The 7350-nt window shown below is 41.5% G+C and overlaps 1 non-coding gene across 1 annotated transcript; it reads right to left on the bottom strand.

The window, feature by feature from the left end:
- Positions 1-6835: 6835 nt before the first annotated feature.
- On the bottom strand, positions 6836-6907 carry trnam-cau (transfer RNA methionine (anticodon CAU)). Its single transcript has one exon. It is a non-coding gene; the product is annotated as a tRNA-Met (tRNA).
- Positions 6908-7350: the final 443 nt, after the last annotated feature.

Below are 7350 nucleotides of genomic sequence, written 5' to 3'. Positions count from 1 at the left end.
CCAAAATGCTACTGAATTTTAACCTGAACTCTTAAAGTGCTGGGAATGATTCCAGCCACAAAATCCCATCCTCATCAACTTTTTAAATTGGATTTTCCCCTCTGCCTCACTCTATTGTTTTTGTAGCAACATTTCAATTAGACATACATGGACAGAAATAGATGGTGCTCAGAGCTCAAAGGAATTACATTCCTCCACATATGCTTGGACACAAAGACTTCAAAGAGCTATGGGCAGCCAGCTTGGATGCAAACTAATGGATTTTTGTTTTTAGCTGACAAAGGAGCTGGCATATGTAAACTGGCACACACACAGACATAGAGATAAACCACTGCACACACACACACACACACACACACACACACACACACACACACGAAGGGTGGATGCAAGGGGTTTAACAAATTAGTGATTTTTGCAAAAAAAAAAAAAAAAAAAACAACAAAAAAACATGGTGGCTACTTATAAAAGTAGAAGTGGCAGGTTTGGAAATTCTCACACATCACAAATAGTTTCTTATTGCACAATAAAGGATCCATGTAGAACCATTTGAGCATGAAACTGTTCTAGAGGGTGCATCAAAGTATTCACTTTTCATAACAGCCTATACCTTACCTCAGGGCACTTTACAGGGTAAGCTGAAGACCTTACATTATTACAGAGAAAAACCCGACAGTTGCCACAAAGAGCAAGCACTTGGCAACAAAGGGGAGAAAGAACTCCCTTTTAACTGGAATAAACCTCCAACAGAACTGGACTCAGAGGTAATGACGATAATAATATGATTGAAAGTTTAAAAAAAATAATAAAAAGTGTGTGAATGTTTTCAATGAAAGCTACCTAATGTTGCTGCTATAATGCTTTCAAAACACATGAAATTACCAAGTTGGCAATTTTTCAATTGATGAACATTTGACAAATTCTGGCAATCAAAAGAGGATTTAAAGACTTGTGAGGACAGGAGATAGAATACCACAGTAACAACTACAGCAGGAAAGAGAGAAGACATCTTACATGGACATGTCGTTTAGTAATGCACTGCATTGGCAAATCACACAGAACACCCACAGGAAGAAGAGTGCAGATGTATTTGGGATTAGCAGAGGATGGTTTCGATCCATCGAACTCTGGGTTATGGGCCCAGCACGCTTCCACTGCGCCACTCTGCTCTGATTTCTCCTCTTTTAAGGCACAGTGTGCTACTAAGAGCACCGACAGGATTTCTTGAACGACAGGAGGAGGATTCAAACCCATACTCCAACCTGCACAAGACCATCACATTTGGTTTTAAGAAAAATGACATCACTGGATTTGAACCCACAGTCTGTCTCGAACCTTCCTCTCTTTTCTAGAGCAATGGAAAGAGTATTGGCTCCGCAGCCGTCGGCTGAATTTTCTAACAATCTCTTTGAACCTTTTCGGTCTGCCTTCGGAGCAGGTCACTCCAGTCTACCATCGGCGGGTCAGCAAAAGTCTCAATGAATCAGTTAAACCTAGCAAATAAAGTACAGTAAATACAATGTCACTCTGGGGACAAGATTACTATAAACTCCCTGAAAACCAATGACTTTTAAGAACAGTAAGTTAGCATCAGTTGAGGCTAGAGCAAATAGTCTGAACACTTACAGCAGCCCTGTAAATGAACACAGTCAACTGGCAGTGGTGGGATTTAAACCCACGCCTCCTGAGAGACAGGAGCCTTAATCCAGCGCCTTAGACCGCTCGGCCACACAACCAAACTCACTGCAATGCAATGCAATAGAGTTTCACTGAAACCAAAGTGATGTAAAAGGCTACCATCAATGCTGAAAAATGTTAATTTGTCAGAATACTGGCACTGTCCCACAGGTCTTAAAAGTGCTGTGGTAAAACCTTTACTCAAAAACCGCACCTTGTTCCAGGGTCTCTAAATATCAGTCAGTCTGTCTTGAACCTTCCTGTTTTTTTTCCGAAGTCCTGGAAAAAGCTGTGTCTCGCCAGCTTTCAGCTCACTTCTCTAACAACAATCTCTTGGAAGCTTTACAGTCTGCCTACCAGTAGAGCAGTAAAAGATCTTGCGATTTCTATGATTTTCTGATTTCTATGAATTCAGATTCCACCTATTTATTTATTAATATAAATATGATGATCTTGTTGACAGTACTGTAGCCTCACTGCGTGCAACTCTAGATACAGTAGCCCCTCTGAGGAAGAAGGTAGTGAGTCAGAGAAGGCTAGCTCCATGGTATAACTCAGAAACACGAGTTTTAAAGCAAAATTCAAGGAAGCTAGAAAGGAAGTGGCGTTCTACTAACCTGGAAGAATCTCTAAAGGCTTGGAAAGACGGCCTATTGGCGTATAAAAAAGTCTCCGTAAAGCTAGAACATCCTATCATTGATAGAAGAAAACAAGAATAATCCCAGGTTTCTGTTCAGCACTGTAGCCAGGCTGACAGACAGCCACAGCTCTGTTGATCCATCTATTCCTTTAGCCCTCAGTTGCAATGATTTTATGAGCTTCTTTACAAATAAAATTGTCTCTGTTAGAGAAAAAATTCACCATCTCCTCCTCACAGCTGGCTCAGATGTACTGTCCAGTTCAGCAGCCTCAGAGTCCACTGTAACTGGCTTATATTTTGACTGTTTCTCTCCTGTACATCTCCCTGAGCTCACTTCAACAGTTTCTTCATCTAAACCATCGACTTGTCTTCTAGACCCCGTTCCAACAAGGCTGCTCAAGGAAGTTTTTCCTTTAATCAACACCTCTATATTAAGTCTGATTAACTTATCTTTATCAACTGGTTATGTACCGCAGGCTTTTAAAGTTGCAGTAATTAAACCTCTACTTAAAAAGCCTACTCTTGATCCTGATGTTTTTGCCAATTATAGACCTATATCCAACCTCCCCTTTATTTCCAAAATCCTTGAGAAGGTCGTTGCAAACCAGTTATGTGATTATCTGCACAGAAATGGTTTGTTTCAAGATTTTCAGTCAGGTTTTAGAGTCCATCATAGCACAGAAACAGCTCTGGTTAAGGTCACCAATGATCTCCTCATAGCCTCAGACAATGGACTTGTCTCTGTACTTGTCCTACTAGATCTTAGTGCTGCATTTGACACCCTCGATCATAAGATTCTATCACAGAGACTAGAGCATATGGTTGACATTAAAGGAACCACACTAAGCTGGTTTAAGTCATATTTGTCAGATAGACTCCAGTTTGTTCATGTTAATAATGACTCTTCTATCAACACTAAAGTCAGTCATGGAGTTCCACAAGGTTCTGTGCTAGGACCAATACTTTTCACGCTATATATGCTTTCTCTAGGAAACATTATTAGGAGGCACCAGATAAATTTCCATTGTTACGCAGATGACACCCAGTTGTACTTATCCATGAAGCCAGGTGAGACTAACTAGGTAGCCAAGCTTCAGGTGTGTCTTAAGGACATAAAAACCTGTATGACCAGTAATTTCCTACTCTTAAACTCAGACAAAACTGAAGTTAATGTAATTGGCCGAAAACACCTCAGAGACACACTATGTGATAATATACTGACTTTGGATGACATCACCTTGGCCTCCAGTGCTACAGTCAGAAACCTTGGTGTCATTTTTGACCAGGACTTGTCCTTTACTTCACATATAAAGCAAGTCTCTAGGACAGCCTTCTTCCACCTGCGCAATATTGCTAAAATCAGACCCATTCTATGTCTAAAGGATGCTGAAAAACTAGTTCATGCATTTGTTACCTCAAGACTGGACTACTGTAACTCTTTATTGTCAGGATGTCCCAAAAATGCAGGAAAAAGCCTCCAATTGATCCAAAATGCATTGGCTCCCTGTAAAATCCAGGATAGAATTTAAAATCCTCCTCCTCACCTACAAAGACATTAATGGTCAAGCACCATCATACCTTGGAGAGCTTATAGTTCCCTATTTTCCCAATAGGACACTTCGCTCTCTAAATGCAGGTCTACTTGTGGTTCCCAGAGTTTGTAAGAGTAGAATGGGGGGCAGAGCCTTCAGCTATCAGGCTCCTCTCCTGTGGAACCAGCTCCCAGTGTGGGTTCGGGAGGCAGACACCCTCTCTACCTTTAAGATCAGGCTTAAAACTGTCCTGTTTAGTAAGGCTTATAGTTAGGGCTGGCTCGGGTATGTCCTGGCCCATCCCTTAGTTATGCTGCTATAGAGCTAGACTGCTGGGGGATTCCCATGATTCACTGGGCTCTCTCTCTCTCTCTCTCTCTCTCTCTCTCGATTACTTTATGCCATTAACTTTGTATTTTTTCTCTCCTGTAGTTTGTGCTTCTCCTCTCTCTCCCTCTCTCTGTCCTCATTCTGCAGGTATCTCTGCCTCTGGAGCAGCAGAATCCAGATCCACCACTACTCATCATTACTATTAACCTCTGTTATCTGTCATCATTATTGATAACACCATTACCTATACAGCTGTTCCTGGTCTTTCTCTCTCTCTTTTCTCCTCTCTCCTCCCCCCTCCCCCTTTTTTATCTCCTCCTAAACCCAACCGGTCGAGGCAGACGGCCGCCCACCCTGAGCCCGGTTGAATTGAATTGAATTGAACAATCAAGTCCCAATGAAACACAGAGGTGAATTTGGGTGGAGTGGAAAGATAGACTTGTAGCTGTGATACGTTGGTGAAAAGATATGGTCTTAGTGATGTCTCTAATGTGCTCATCAAAGGAGAGCAAAGAGTAAAAAAAAAAAATCAAAGAGGAGCACATAGGTTCAATTCAATTCAATTCTATTCAATTTTATTTGTATAGCGCCAAATCATAATATACATTATCTCAAGGCACTTTACAGGGTAAGGTCAAGACCTTACTTTCAATTTGTTACAGAGAAAAACCCAACAGTTCCCACAACGAGCAAGCGCTTGGCGACAGGGGGGAGGAAAAACTCCCTTTTAACAGGAAGAAACCTCCAACAGAACCGGGCTCAGGGTGGGCAGCCGTCTGCCTCGACCGGTTGGGTTTAGGAGAAGATAAAAAGGGGGGGTGGGGGGAGGAGAGAGGAGAGAAGAGAGAGAGAGAGAGAGAGACCAGGAACAGCTGTGTAGGTTGTCACATTTTGTTTTCTGGCCTGCCACGTACTAGTATTAAACGTCTTCAAATGGTTCAGAATGCAGGAGCAACAATTTTTAACTAAATCCAAAACATTTGGCCACATTACGACACTTTTAGCTTCCATTCACTGGCAGAGCCTTTTCCTATTGGGCCCCGTTCCTCTGAGAAAACCCTCTCTGCTGATATGAGATTATCTGGCACTTTCACTCCAAATTTCAAACTCATCTTTACACCTTAAGGTTCAGTCAGCACCTTATTCTTTTACTATTTCAGTATTTGTACCTGTTACTACTTTACCATCTGCAGGGGAGTCTCAGTCTCATTGGATTAAATAACACCCATACATACACTACAGACCATGTTGGGTTTCCAATAAAATGAGAGATTAGAGATTACTGTAAAGTTCCTGATGAAAAGGGTTAACAACTAAGTTCATTGAGTGTAGAGGTTAAAAAACAAAAATGTTAAAAATACATTGAATTCATAGAGAAGAAATTATTAAAAAAACGGTGTGCTGTAAACGGAAAAAATGTTGTAATTTAAGTAGTTAGACAGTTCATTATGTGTTAAAACAAACACTGAGTGCATTAAAAATTGTGCTTGAAATGGTTTAACAAAAAAAAAAAAAGAAAACAAGACACCCCTATAAATGTTTTTTTTAAATTTCATTTTATCGTATCAGAAAATGGGATTTCAGTGCTCATTTCATTGTACTGTTGTTGTTTTCGGTAGTAGCGCGATACTCTGTCATGTCAATAGGGGGCGCCTTACGCCGGAGAGAAACTCCAAACCCCTCGGCAGGTCTTGCAGAATAAATTCTGCAGTCCTGCTGTACAAAGGCCGATGTCGCTCTCCCTTTTTGTCTTCACATACAGGTGGGGTTAACTTCTCCGAATGTACATGTCTGTGTTTTAAAACAAGTTTCAAGAGTATTGACGTTATGTGTGGAAAGAATGGAGAGTTTCAACCAAGCAATTTTGAGTTCTAACTGCTTTAATGTCAGTGTTTGGGTGACGGTTGCTAACTGCTAACGTTGTTAACACGGTACAATGTGAAATGTAAACAAGGAAGAAAGGGGTTTGTTTTGTGTTGTTTGGTTATGGTGACGGACAGGAGCGTCATGTTTATTTATGGTTTGTAATAATTGATAATGTGCATGGTTGGTTTATGAGAATAAATTCTGCAGTCCTGCTGTACAAAGGCCGATGTCGCTCTGCCTTTTTGTCTTCACATACAGTCTACAGACCGTGGCGGCAGAGGCCATCGAGTCCCTCCCTGACACCCCTAGGTCAGGAGGGTAATACTGACAACCACTGTGTCATTTTACGTAACATCCAGGTCATGTAGCTCTCTTAAAGCTCAGTGAGAGAGCACTGCAAGTAACAAAGTAGTATACATTTAGACTGAAACAGGTAACCAAGGCTTTCTTCTGAAACGCAGTCAACTGGCAGGGGTGGGATTTGAACCTACACCTCCTGAGAGACTGGAGGCTAAATCCAGCACCTTAGACCACTTGGCCACACTACCACAAAAAGAAAGCAATTCACTGCTATCACAACACCCCTACCAAACTCTGGTAATCAAAAGAAGATTTAAATATTTGCATGAGGACAAGAGACAGCATACCACAGTGACAGCTACAGCAGGAAGGAGAGAAGACATCTTACATGGACACATTCAAATACCCTTGAGTAATGCAATGCACTGGCAAACCACAAAGAACACCCACAGGAAGAATAGGCCAGATTTATTTGGGATTAACAAATAACTAGCAGAGGATGGTTTCGATCCATCGACCTCTGGGTTATGGGCCCAGCACGCTTCCGCTGCGCCACTCTGCTCTGGTTGTTCCTTGTTGTGGGCACCATGTGCTACTAAGAGCACCAACAGGATTTCCTGAATAACAGGAGGAGGATTCAAATCCATACTCCAGCCTGCTCAAGACCATCACATTTGGTTTTAAGAAAATGACATCACTGGATTTGAACCCACAGTCTGTCTGTCTCTTTTCTAGAGCAGTGGAAAGAGTATTGGCTCTTTCTAACAATCTTTGTGAACCTTTTCAGTCTGCCTTCAGAGCAGGTCACTGCAGTCTACCAACGGCAGGTCAGCCACAGTCTCAATGAATCAGTTAAAACCAGCAAATAATGTACAGTAAATACAATGTCACTCTGGTTACAAGATTACTGTAAACTTCCTGAAAAGCATTGAATTTTAAGAGTAGCAAGTTACCACCTTTTGAGCCCAGAGCAAATAGTCTAAACACTCACAGCAGCCTTATAAG

The sequence above is a fragment of the Trachinotus anak genome, unplaced genomic scaffold (assembly GCF_046630095.1).
Source record: "Trachinotus anak isolate AG129_WGS33_773 ecotype Australia unplaced genomic scaffold, CSIRO_AGI_Tana_v1 ptg000021l, whole genome shotgun sequence".
Lineage (NCBI taxonomy): Eukaryota > Metazoa > Chordata > Actinopteri > Carangiformes > Carangidae > Trachinotus > Trachinotus anak.
This window is presented reverse-complemented; position numbering and strand designations above follow the sequence as displayed.